The sequence below is a fragment of the Terrapene carolina genome, unplaced genomic scaffold, assembly GCF_002925995.2.
Source record: "Terrapene carolina triunguis isolate 2854851 unplaced genomic scaffold, T_m_triunguis-2.0 Scaffold714, whole genome shotgun sequence".
NCBI lineage: Eukaryota > Metazoa > Chordata > Testudines > Emydidae > Terrapene > Terrapene triunguis.
In genome coordinates, this window is record NW_020665065.1 from 15,081,905 (window position 1) to 15,095,322 (window position 13,418).

The window sequence follows — 13,418 nt, forward strand, 5'->3', positions numbered from 1 at the left end:
TGCTGTGGTACGTTTCTGGTAATGCTACAGGAGCTGAACACGGTGTACGGTGTGTCTAGCAATAGCGCCATCTGGATTTTAGTGTAGCAGGGATCTCATTGGCCAAAATCCCCTCCTCTCATGTTAGTATTTGCACTCTGCATTTGCTCCAGTTGTTATAAACAGCTTTGCTACTTCAGTCATGTTATTTCTAGTCCAGAATACTAACTGTTGATGTTTTCCAAAGAAATTGCACCCTCGACTTCTTGACCTTTCCTTAGCTTAATTGTTGCTCCTTGTGGTTCACAATAGTTTTCTTACACTTACCCTGGAGAGTGGTCTGGTGTTCTCTTGTCTTCCTGGAGTCAGACATGCAGATCTTTTCCCTAGGCTCTGCACACTGAAATCCTCCTTTTTGTTTCTCTGTTGTACCTACACGTTTTTTAGAAAACTAACATCGTGGTGACTAGAAGCACACACCTTACTGCCGCTATATCCTCCCTGCCCCGTTGCACGTTAGTATTTCCTCTTAGAAATGTGCATCTCACAGTTTCATCTCTCTGTTTTGTCTCAGTCTAGTTGCCTAGAGTATTTTCAAACAAACACTGAAACTGCTACTGCTGAGCATAAACATATACATCGTGAACTTAAATACCTTACAAAGGTTCTGAGTTTCCAGTGCAATAAAGGCAAAGAATTCATCTTTAATAGACAACACATTAAGGGGACTCAGGAGATGGGGGGTTTAAATCCCAGCTACGCAATACAAACTACCTGCTTGGGCAAGTCACTGAATCTTTGTGCCTCAGTTTCCCATCTGTAAAATGGGAAAAATAATCCTCCATTTCTCTGTCTTATCTATTTAGAATGTAAGCTTTGTGTGTGCCCAGTACCAAGCTCAGTGGGTCCTTTGGCTGGGGCTGTAGGCGCTACCATAATACAAACAAAATCCCTTTCATCTGTAACCATCATCTCTTCCTCCAGTTCCTCTAGCTACAGCTGGGTCACTTTCAAAAAGATACGGAGGCACTGCCTCATGGGCCACCAGCAAAAAGACAAGGAGATAAACGTGAGCCAGCACCCTCAGCGCCATGTGAACACATCTCATATACTTGCCTAGCATGCATGTGTGTTTATATTGGCAGAAACCTCCCACCACAGCTTTGCTGGACTGCTTGAAGCGGTTTAACAGTACACCTTGTTCACCGCAAGATCTACCAATTGTTATATAACAAAGGAGCTGGGGGAACAAGCGGCTCAATCATTTAGGTCTTGGAAGAACAAGCAATTAATGTAAACTTGAGGAGAGCTACAGGAAGAAATATAGCAGTGGTTTGTCTCAGTTACAATATGGCTTGAAATGATACAGTCTCCTTGCAATGGCTGATTTTCCTGCATTAATGAACCAGATGTTATATCTGCCTCTGATTTTTTGTTAAGCACTTTGGGTGGACTTTCCAAAGGGAGTCAGCCATCCAATTTATTGAAATTCAAATTCCCGTTGGCTCCTTTGGAAAGCCCAGATGCAGTTTAGAACGTTGTTTTGTCTCCACCAAAATAAACAGGCTGCCACCTTCCTCCTCCTGAGTAAAAACGCAGTTTGCTCTTCAGTATTTCAAGCTCTACTGTGCTTTGAGTTCTGTTTGTTGGCCGTAGCATTGCTCCGTTGCCTACACTGAATTATCGGAACCACTTCTCTGCCTTCATCCACAAAAAAAGAATGTTACTGTTGTCGTCTTGTGCAGAAAGTGACGTCATCCACAATTGCGGCTGCCAGAATGAACCTCTGTCCATTTCCCCCCCTACCTAGATTCATTTATCTAGATTCTTATACGGGCGCTTGTCGCATCTGAGCACTTCTTCCACCATTTGGTCTCTCTATATATCCTATAACGTGTATGGTATCTCTACTTATGCTGATCTGTGTGTCTCCCTTCCTCCACTACAACCTGTTCATGGTTATAGTGGCTATTAGCGTTTAATGATCCAAACTGCTACGGTAAAAAGTTATGGCTCTTGTTATGTGAGTAGCTCACAGGGCCAGGGCCCTTCATAGCCAGAATAGCCTGACAACTCTGCAATCTCTGTGCTAGCATCATCTGATATAAAAATGGATCCCTTACAGAATTCCCTTCCTTTTGTCATCTATTTACTATTCCCATTGGTCTTCAGCAGATTAAGATCCTCAATTATCCCTGTTGTTCGTAATCTTTAATAGGACCTATCTCCTCTTGCACCTCCTAGAATGCTTCAACACCCTGATCTGGAAAGTAACAGATTTGGCTTCTTGCCCTTCAGTTTATATCACACTTCCTTTAAAATCATCTCTTATCCACCACTTGTGGTTTATTACTACTGTGTTTATACTGCAGTATCGCCCAAAGGCCGTAGTCGGAGCAGGGCACCATTAAGACAAAAGACAGTCCTTGTTCTAAAGCAGGGGTCGGCAACAAAAGTTGGACCGGGACGGCGAACCGCGGCCAGTGGGGGCCGCGATCGGCCAAACCTGCCGCGTCAGCAGGTCAATAAAACTGGCCCGGCCCGCCAGGGTGCTTACCCTGGCGAGCCGCGTGCCAAACGTTGCCGACCCCTGTTCTAAAGGCTTAACTCAACCCACCATCTTTCTCCTTTCCCTATTATAAAACAATAAAATCATTCAATTCTCTAACACAATTACAGCCACCACCAGAAGTTCTTGCTAATTATATACGTATTTCAACATCTCATGGGCAAATACAGCTAGTTTCCATATCGTATTAACTAGACTACTGGCATTGATATGAAGACAATTCTACACAGTCGAGGAACCTGTTCACTGTTTTAAGAACATAAGAACAGCCCATACTGGGTCAGAGCAATGGTCCATCTATCCCAGTATCCTGTCTTCCAACAGTGGCCAATACCAGGTGCTCCAGAGGGAATGAACAGAACAGGGCAATTATTGAGTGATCCATTTCCTGTCATCCAGTTCCAGCTCCTGGCAGTCAGAGGTTTAGGGACACCCGGAACATGGGGTTGCATCACTGGGCATCTTGGCTAATAGCCATTGATGGATCTATCCTCCATGAACTTATCTAATTCTTTTTTTGAACTCAGTTATATTTTTGGCCTTCACAATAGCACTTGGCAATGAGTTCAATGGGTTGACTGTGCATTGTGTGAAGAAGTACTTCCTTATATTTTAAACCTGCTACCTATTAATTTCATTGGGTGACCCTTGGTTTTTGTGCTATGTGAAGTGGTAAATAACACTTCCCTATTCACTTTCTCTACACCATTCATGATTTTATAGATCTCGATTATATCCCCCCACACACACCTTAGTAATTTCTTTTCAAAAATGAACAGTCCCAGTCTTTTTAATCTCGCCTCAATGGAAGCTGTTCCTTATCCCTAATCACTTGTGTTGCCCTTCTCTGTACCTTCTCCAGTTCTAATATAACTTTTTGAGATGGAGTGACCAGAACTTCACACACAATTCAAGCTGTGGGCGTACCATGGATTTATACAGTGACATAACATTTTTCTGTCTTATCTATCCCTTTCCTAATGGTTCTAACATTGTTAGGTTTTTTGACTGTCGCTGCACATTGAATGGATGTTTTCAGAGAACTATCCACAATGACTCCAAGATTTAGATATTTCTTGAGTGGTAACTGCTAATTTAGAACCCGTCATTTTGTATGCATAGTTGGGATTATATTTTCCAACATGCACTACTTTGCACTTATCAACATTTGAATTTCATCTGCTATTTTGTTGTCCATTCACCCAGTTTTTTGAGATCCCTTTGTAACTCTTCACAGTCAACTTTGAACTCAACTATCTTGAGTAATTTTGTATTGTCTAAAGCAACAGAGGGTCCTGTGGCACCTTTAAGACTAACAGAAGTATTGGGAGCATAAGCTTTCGTGGGTAAGAACCTCACTTCTTCAGATGCGACCTTTGCCACCTCACCGTTTACCCTCTTTTTCAGATAATTTATTAATATGTTGAACAGCAGTACAGATCCTTGGTAGACCCCACTATTTACATCTTTCCGTTGTGAAAACTGACCATTATACCTACCTTTGTCTCCTATCTTAACCAGTTACTGATCCAGGAGTCGACCTTCCCTGTTATCATATAACTGCTTACTTTGCTTAAGAGCCTTTTGTGTGAGACCTTGTCAAAGGCTTTCTGAAAGTCCTAGGACACTGTTTTGACTTATCCACATGCTTGTTGACCCTCTCAAAGAATTCTAATAGATTGGTGAGGCATGATTTCCCTTCCCACAAATTACGGTGACTCTTCCCCAACATATTGTGTTCATCTATGTGTCTGATAACTCTGTGATTTACTTCTGTTCTGTTCTTTTAGCAAGACTGGCAGGCATAATCCCTTTGACAAAGAATGTAGATGAACCAAATAATTCAAAATGTTTCTTGTTTACCATTTTCTGGTGTCTTCCTGCTGTTGCGTTCATGGACTGAGGGAGTAATACACTACTTTGCAGTCCAATAGTGGCTTTCTGTGAAGGATCTCAAAGTGCTTAAAAAACAATAACTAAGTCTCATGACCCCTCAGGAGGTAAAATAGATACCTTCCCCATTTTGCAGATGGAAGACACAGTCAGCACAAAGTGAAGTGACTTCCTAAAGTCAGCCACTAAGTGGCAGAATCAGGAGCAGAACTTCTGACTCCCACTTCTGGATTATGCTCCTCTTGGCGGAAGAGAAAAAACAAACATTTTTAGGGCATCTGATCTGGTCCTCATCGAACTGAGGATCTGGTTCTAGTATGGCACAATAGAGCTACTGGCTGTATAAACTCCCCTATAGAGACCTAATGCACCTCAGCTAAACTGCAGCACCCCTTGCTACCACCAGACCAAAGTATGGTGTATTGTTGAGTCCAGCCTTTTAGGTTGCCTCCAACTTTCATATTTAAATTAGAGTTGTTTGTTTAGAACATCTATCCTAAAAGCCACCGAGTGCAGAGATGAAGTTTTCCCAGTTCTTTTCAAGCAAGTTCCAGGCGTATCTGGAAAGACCCTCTTTAGAAAGCCACTGTCTCCAAAGTGTATCACATTTATGACACATGCCTGAGTCTAGATTACAAAGTCACACTGGCCTGTACATGCTTCTCTGTGTTGATAGGTAGCCAAGTCTCCTTACAGCAGAAAATGCACATTATTGCCGTAAGCATGGATGATTAAGAGAACACGAGGGCAAAGAGAAAACGTGATATTTGGCTTGGAAGTAACAGTGTTGAATTATTTTAAAGCATCTTTTATAAAATCATCTCGTATGAATGTACCACTTTGTCTTACCAAGAATGTACTGGGGAGTAAAACTATTTATCCTCATCCCCTAAATCGGGCTGAACACACACACAATCTCAGATGAGGTCAGTAGGACAATGCTTCACTGGCAGATTGTCGGGCAGTATAACTGAAACCAGTGGTCTGTATAGCCCAGTATCCTGCCTCAAACAGAGTGGCCTGGTGCAGATGCAAGAAACTGCATCATGGATCATTTGGAAATAGCCTTTCCCACAGGAGAAGGTTCCTCTTACCCCCTCAGTCAGAGGTTGGTTTGTGTCCTGAAGGATGATGGTTTAGAATAACAAGAACCTCTTTAATAAGGTTTGGAAAAGACAAAACACAAAATTCACAAGGTGTGTAAACAGATTCAAAGAAAAGGCAATTCATCATGATTTCCCTTTCAAGTCAAATGCCATGTTCTCCGGCTTGCCCTCATTTCTCGACACATGCTCTGTTTGCTCATCCTTGCTTCGGGCGCTAATGTGCACTGCTTGCCACAATAAATTTCAGTTACCTATCTGCCCACAGCTTGCTACACCTTGTTAATGTTACTAACTGGTAGCATCTTGCTTTGAAAGCGTGTATGGTAAACGTGAGGCATGTTGGAAAATGCTTACAGCTCTGATGAGTAGATAGCCATGAGATTAAACACTGGGAAACACCCTGAATCAAGATTATAAAACCCAGGCAAGCAAGAATGCTGTGCTGAGACTAGGAGACATCTCCATCATGGATAAAGTCTGCAGAGGATCAATATTTTGAGTCAAAGAATTGGAGCTGTTAGAAGTTCTGACTCTTAAGAACCTGTCATGCCATTGCCTGCTGCTCAGGTCAAATATCAGGAACTAAAACAGCACCCTTTCTTTCATGGTGAAAAGGTCACATTCTCACCACTTGTAATAAACAAACAGCAGAACAATGTTGTTTGTTCTTGTTCAACAGAGTGAGGAAGTGCCTGCTAAATCCACTTCGCTTCCTTTCATTAAAGTGTAGGGTTAAACATAGAGTCCCCCCTTAGTTTCCTAAAGGAATTCAGGGTGTTTGTGTTAGAGGCTCACGAGCTAGATTAACATGTATCCCAAAATGTTAAAATGTGTGGAAATTTCCGCACCTCTTTGTCTGTGAATGGTTCTGGCTTTATTGTAAGGAGATTGTCTTGGAAAACAGCACTGGTGTGTCTTTTTACCTTCCATTTGACCTAGGAAGGATATCCTCCCGCCCGCACTACATCCTTCGCTCCTGCTTGGTCCCCAAGCCTTGTGCATGGTTCGTTTCTGAGCACTCTCTCCCTGAACCAAGTATCTAGGACTTCCGTGTGAGCTCCCTTTCCTCTGTTGTTCTAGGCAAGCATCTAGGCCACTCTAACAGGCCTGGCTCTTTTCCCTGTGAAAACCTTCCTTTCTTCTGTTCTGAAAATTCCCTGGCTGGCTTTCACCTGACTTTGCACACCCTAGCCCTAGAGAGGGAGACATTTATTGATCCTTTAGTGGGGGAGTTGCATAGTGGGAAGAGGGTGTGCGTAGGAAGAGTCCAGATGAAGGGGAAACAGGTGGGAGGATGTCTTATGTCATGGGAAATGGGTGCCTCCTTGCAGGAAGTAAGTTTTACACTTTTACATTCATGTCATTGCCAATTGTATTGGTCCTGATAAAGGCCAAGATGATGCTGAGATTTTAAAGTGACTGGGGGAAAGGAAAACCTCTTCTAACTTTTCTCCTATTCTCTTATGCAAAGAGCTATTAACTGCCTGCTGTTCACACAAAAGAGACGCCAAGACATTTACAAACACAGCAACAAATCCCCAAAGGGAAATTGCTGCCAGATAAAGAATGGGTGAGAGAGAGCATGAGCTAAGGGAACTGGCTTAAGATCTAAGCACAGAATTTGGAATAATAATACTCCCCAGAACCACAGGGTCAAATTCTGGTGGGGCTGAGTCTGTCATTGCTACTCCACAGTAGACAATCTAAATACCCTACAGTTCTGTACCTAGAGGGGCTCCCAACAGACAGACACCAAGTTCAAGTTAAAATTCAAACTACAAAAAAATTACCTTTTGGATCCATGGGGCCAGACTCCACTTTGATAATCTACCCTCCCTCCTCCTGTGGATTTCCCATTAATATCAGCGGGCAGCTACACACATGGAGAGCTGGATGCTAAACCAAGTCCTGCTATGTGCTTCTAAAGGGTGAATTTTACCATTACAATGTTGTTTTTTCATATCTAAGCTACACGAACATGATTCCAAATCAAGTCAATACAAGAGACACTTGCAGCAGTACTCAGAGAAGCTAGAGCTGGAAAAGACCTATTCGTTTGGTCTTATGTTTTTCGCAGCAAAGAGAGAATTATATAAACCCAAACGAATGGTATTCTATGTCAAAATTTCCTAATATATGCAATCTTATCTGTTGCCTCTCGGGGCCCCAACTGAGAAAAGGACTCTGTTTTGTTGGGTACTGTACATAAACAGAGTAAGAGACCGTCCCTGCCCTGAGCAGCGTACAGTCTAAACAGACGAGCCAGATGTTCTCATCTGACAGATCTGGAACTGGGGCACAGAGAGTTTGTGACTTGATCAAGGTCACAAAGGAAGAGTATAAAAGGGCTAGTCTACACTTACCGGTTAGTTCGACGGCTGCGGATCGAAGTTCCGAGTTCGATTTATCGCGTCTGGTCTGGACGCGATAAATCGAACCAGGAAGTGATCCCCGTCGACTTCGCGGTACTCCTCTCGCTGAGCTGGAGTACCGCAGTCGACGGGGAGCCTGCCTGCCGCGTGTGGACCGCGTCTGAACCGCGGTAAGGTCGAAGTAAGGTATGTCGAATTCAGCTACGTTATTCACGTAGCTGAATTTGCGTACCTTACTTCGATTTGGGGGGTAAGTGTAGACCAGCCCAAAGAGCCAGACAAGGAACACAGATCTCTTGTATTTCAAACCATCATTTTAACCACAATTGCCTCCAATGGGGTTGCAAAAACGGATAGCAGAATTTGGCCCATTACAGATACCCTGGTGCATTTTATTGCTAATGGAAATGCAATCAAATTGCATCACAACTAATGCCTCCTTTTAACTCAAGTTCCCGTTTGCCTTCCATGCAAGTGTTTACAGATAGGGATATATTTTCATTTTCATCCCATCTGTTACTGCACTCATAATGAGGCTTTGTGTTTATATAGCACCGTTCATCGGGAAAGGTTAAAATGCTGTGTAAACAATAATTGAGCCTCATGACAGTCCTAGAGATGTGGTCGTGTGAGATCCATTTTACACTGGGACAGTTTAACACCCTTTATAGAAAATGTCCTAGACACCTGAAATAACTAGGTTTCTGGAATGCTTGGTTGCTGAACTCTGCTGACGCTGTTGTACCAGAGGAACAGCCGTTTCAGTACTTCAGAGGCACACTGTGCAAGCTACCCCAGTCCTCACGCAGCTCCAGCAATTCTTCTGACCTACACCCAGGGCCGTCCCTACCCATACGCAAAGTGTGCAGCTGCGTAGGGCACCAGGACATTTGGGGCACCAAATTTCCTGCTGCCCTATGCAGCTGCTTGCTGCTTCAGCCCCTGCTCCGCCTCTTCCACATGGCCCCCGCCCCTGCTCTGCCCCAGCCCCGCCTCTTCCCACCCCTGCTCCTCCCCAGCTCCCTGACTCCATCCCTTCCCCAAAGCCTCCACCTGTGCTCTGCCCCAGCCCCGCCTCTTCCCACCCCCGGTCCACCCCAACCCTGCCCCCAATCCAGCCAGCCCTTCCCCTGAGGACTGCAGGAGGGGTCTGGCTCCCTGCACTCCCCGGCGGCGGTATGTAGAGTGACCTGTCCCCAGCCTACTCCATTCCCCTGGCTCCCAGCCGTGCCGCCTGTAAGTGCTGGGGGGCGGGTCCCCCCTGCCCCCAATCCTGGGAGCCAGGGGAGCAGAGCAGGCTGGGGCCGGGTCACTCCACTTCTCTCAGGAAGGGGCCAGCTCCCCTCCCTCCCCGTGGAGGCCTGGGGCCGGCCCACCCCACCCCACCCCCCGTGGATCCCTAGGAACAGTACCCCCCCGTGGAGGACTGGGGCCCCACACAGCCCCCCCACGGTGGGGCTGCGTAGGGCACCAAAATGGCTAGGGATGGCTCTACCTCCAACCCTGTTCCAGACCAGGCCTTCTCTAGAGCACGGACAGCTTATCCTGCCAAGTTGTGTGGTGGTCTTATGAGAGACTTGAACAAACCCACTGAACCCATTTTCAGTCATGAACCACAATCTCTTGATTAAAGGTTACTGCATGAATTCAGTGCACTCCCTCGGCCCAGCAGAACTGTGATATCAGTAAAAAGCAACAGAGGGTCCGGTGGCACCTTTAAGACTAACAGATGTATTGGAGCATAAGCTTTCGTGGGTGGATACCCTCTTCGTCAGACGCACGTAATGGAAATTTCCAGAGGCAGGTATAAATATGCAGGCCAGACTCAGTCTGGAGATAACGAGGTTAGTTCAATCAGGGAGGGTGAGGTCCTCTGCTAGCAGTTGAGGTGTGATATCAGTGTTAACTTCTGCTTCTGCAATACTACCACCAGATGCCTACTCAGATAGCTGTGGTACTAGCAGGAGTGCGGTTACCATTGTGGCCAGCCTCCATTGGTAATCTTTTGCCCCTGTACAATACCATGCCATGGGACAGAGAAGCAAATGCCCCTCAGGCTGGAGTGCTGCTAAGTTTGGTTCTGAATGTTGCAGGTTCAATTTTTCCCGGAGGCAAAACATTTTTTTTATTGCTTGCATATTAATGACGCTCCCCATCCCCCAGCTTCTGCTACTGAGCAAAGTTAGGGGCAGAAATGTCCCCCAGAGACTGGACATAGTGGGGAAGAGAAGGTGGTATGTTTCCCCTACACACATACACACACCAAGACCAGGTGATGCATACTAACATGAGTGAGAGCCAGGAGCAGTAGGCTAGCCACCATCCCAGCAGCAGGGCTAGAACCAAGGCCAGCAGAACGAGCGTGCGCAGGAGCACCATCATAGGGCTGTTACAGAGACAGTGTGGCCCTTTGAATAGGGACTGGGAGTCAGGGGACCTGGGTTCTATTCCTTACTCTCCCACTGACCTGTTCCCAGGCCTTGGGAAAGGCACTTCATGTCTCTGTACCTCAGTTTTCCCTCTGTCAAATGGAGATGACAATGGCTCTTCTTTGTAAGGGACTATGACGATGCATGGACGGGAAGCACTATGTAAGTTATCAAAATACTAAACAGCCCCAAATTCTGATGTTTAAATCAACATCGCCAGCCTCACAGTGAATGTACAAACTCTAGCTGTCACCTTTCTTTGTGACATCTTAAAACGTTTTGTATTCTCCTATTGTCTTATTAACATTTTACTAGCGAGGATAATATGCTGTTCAGCAGTTTTACGCACATGCAGCCACTGTTTCTACAGGTCCCAAAGCCAAACAGGGAATTATAACCTCCTCCCTCCCCCCCCCCGCCATTCCATCATGTTTTTCCTAACACATACGCCACCCTCTCCTCCCTGCCCTTGATGTGGGTCTGAGAACTTCAAGAGACGCCAGGGTGATGTTAGCACATTAAATAAGCATCATCTCCAAAAACACACAATAACCCGAAGCACAAAATCTCCTGGCTGGTAAAAGAAGATGTTCTTCTCATTTCTTTTTTCCTAGTGAGCCCTGGGGCTGGAGGGAGGAGAAGTGAGTTATCAATCAGAAATGTTCCTTGTTTCCTAGCTTTCCACTTATACTGGGTGGGGGAGAGGATACAGAATACTTATATAAGCCTCTCCTAAGCCTCTTCCCCACCTCCCCCTGAGCATTAAGGAATTTAAGGAGGTTTCACACTGCAAGAAAGCAGATCTTCCTTTTGGGAACACACCACCACCTTAAACCCCATTTATGGGATCTTGTGTATTTCCTTCCCTAGTAAAATTAAAAGTAATTTGAACTTCTAAATCAAAAGTAGTATTGAGTTTTCATTCAGTCCCTTTTGTGCAGCAGCTCACCGCCAAAACCAACAGTCCCACATAGCAGGTTCTACCTCATCTCACAGATCCTAAATTCATGATCTGCTCACACAGAAAGCCTGGACATTTAATGCTACTGAATTCACTGCTGATGTTGGAAAAACATCCCAACTCCTAGCAACTAGGCGTCAGAACCAATTTAGAATTATTGAGCCAAATTCTGCTCTCGTGGACACCGGTGTGAATTCAGAGTAACTTTGTTGAGGTCAGTGGAGTTCCTATAGATTTACATCAGAGTAAGTGAGAGCAGAACTTGATCCCATTGACTTTAACCTTGTAGAAGAGAATTCGGAGTGGTTGCAGTTTGAGGGAACTCTCATATCCTGCCTGGACTAGTTGTCGCAATTAAAAAAATAAGGTAAACAGATGGCATGAAAGATAAAGTTCACATAAAAAATTGGAGAGTTCTTAGACTCTCCAAGATTATAAAGTGGACTAATTATTAGAGAGTATCTGATCTTCATGACACAAGAGCTTTACCTCACTCGGCGTAACTCCTCCACAAAAAAGACGATGGCTTTTGTTGCAACAAAGAACGCAGTGAGAGAATTTAATGACAGCTGCAAGCAGTTTCCGTATGGACTTTCAATGGTGACCTTTGTTTATGTTCTGGAGATGTAAGAACGTACAAAAGGAACAATGAGGGCAAAATCTTAGATTGGAAGCATCTGATTTCCTTTAGAAGATATTGTGGTTCCTTTTTTCCTACGGCAAGTGCAAAGAGAGTAAAATGCTTCTTTATTGAGAACTGACTAGGAGCTCAGTACTATAAAGAACAAAGAAGAGACATGGGCCCTCCCTACATACTGTTTATGTGCAAAAATGAAACTACAACATTAATAAGGCTGCACCCAGATAATGCACCAGGAAATCAATGGGTGAGAAAAACACAGGGTGGTGCTGAGGGTTGGTGTAGGGTTTGCTAGGGCTGACAGAGGAAGGTTTTGCCAGGCAGGATTTGCAGGAGAGGGGGTGAGCATGGTATACCAGATCAGAAATGGAGTTCCAGGCACAGGAGGGACCCTGCAGGAGGAAGGCCAAATAGACACCGTGCTTAAACTGGTACCTGCAACCAGTGGACTGTCTACGTTTAGGACTCCCAACATTGCTAATACCAGTGGAGCTGAACTGTTGTTAGTAACCGTGGAGAACTAGTACACATTTTCCTAGTGGAGGCCCGGCAAATTCAGCAGCATCCAGGATCAGTGTATGTTATTCCCTGGTCTGTGGCAGCTTCTCCTCTGGAACTCTAGCCACTGGTCACGCTCTCTCTGTGGCCTTGTGTTCACGTCTCAGAAGTCTTCGTTAGCATGTTTGCACGTTACCTCAGGCACAGGCTAGCTTCAAATCTTAATGCACAGTCAGAATGGTGTTTCCCAAGTGAGAGATGCACTGTCCCCTTGTCTTTCAATATATATATATGTATGTGTCAGCTTTTCTTTTTCTTCCTAATTTGCAGGTGGGTATAGAGAAAGGAACTGGCCCATTTCAAAGGATTCTTTTGATTGTGGGGAAGGAAGAATATTTTTTAAAATATAAATTGCATGAAGTTCTTCATATCAAGGCAAATAAAAATTAGAGGTTGCAACACACGCTAAAAGGAAATTCATTAAACAAGCCCTAGCAACGTATCTATTTGTTACTGACTAGCAAACGAGAGAGGAGTGGCAGCAGCTTCACGGCTGGAGTGATGTTTCTTTATTAATTCAACACAAGGTTGTGAAAATTCCAAACATTCATCCAAATTGCTTTGATCAGCGAGTTTTCCCATCACTAACTTTTTCGAATGAAAGGGAGAGTTATTTAACATAAACACAGGGGAATGATTCTGCCAGCAAAGTTGAGGGAGGACGGAGACCCCCATAGTGCCATGAGCCCAGAGGCCCCCCGTACAAGGTATAACAACATTTAGCTCCTACACTGCCCCCCAAAACAAGGCTCCAACCACCTCCCCCTCCCCAAACATTCCCTATCTCACCTCTCCTTCCAAATTTCCAGTTTCTCTCCCTTTTCCAAGCAAGCTCACCTCATTTTTCCTTCCCACCCAACCACTTCCCACTGAACACCCTTCCCAACCCCCACCCCCAAACTTCCCTTCAC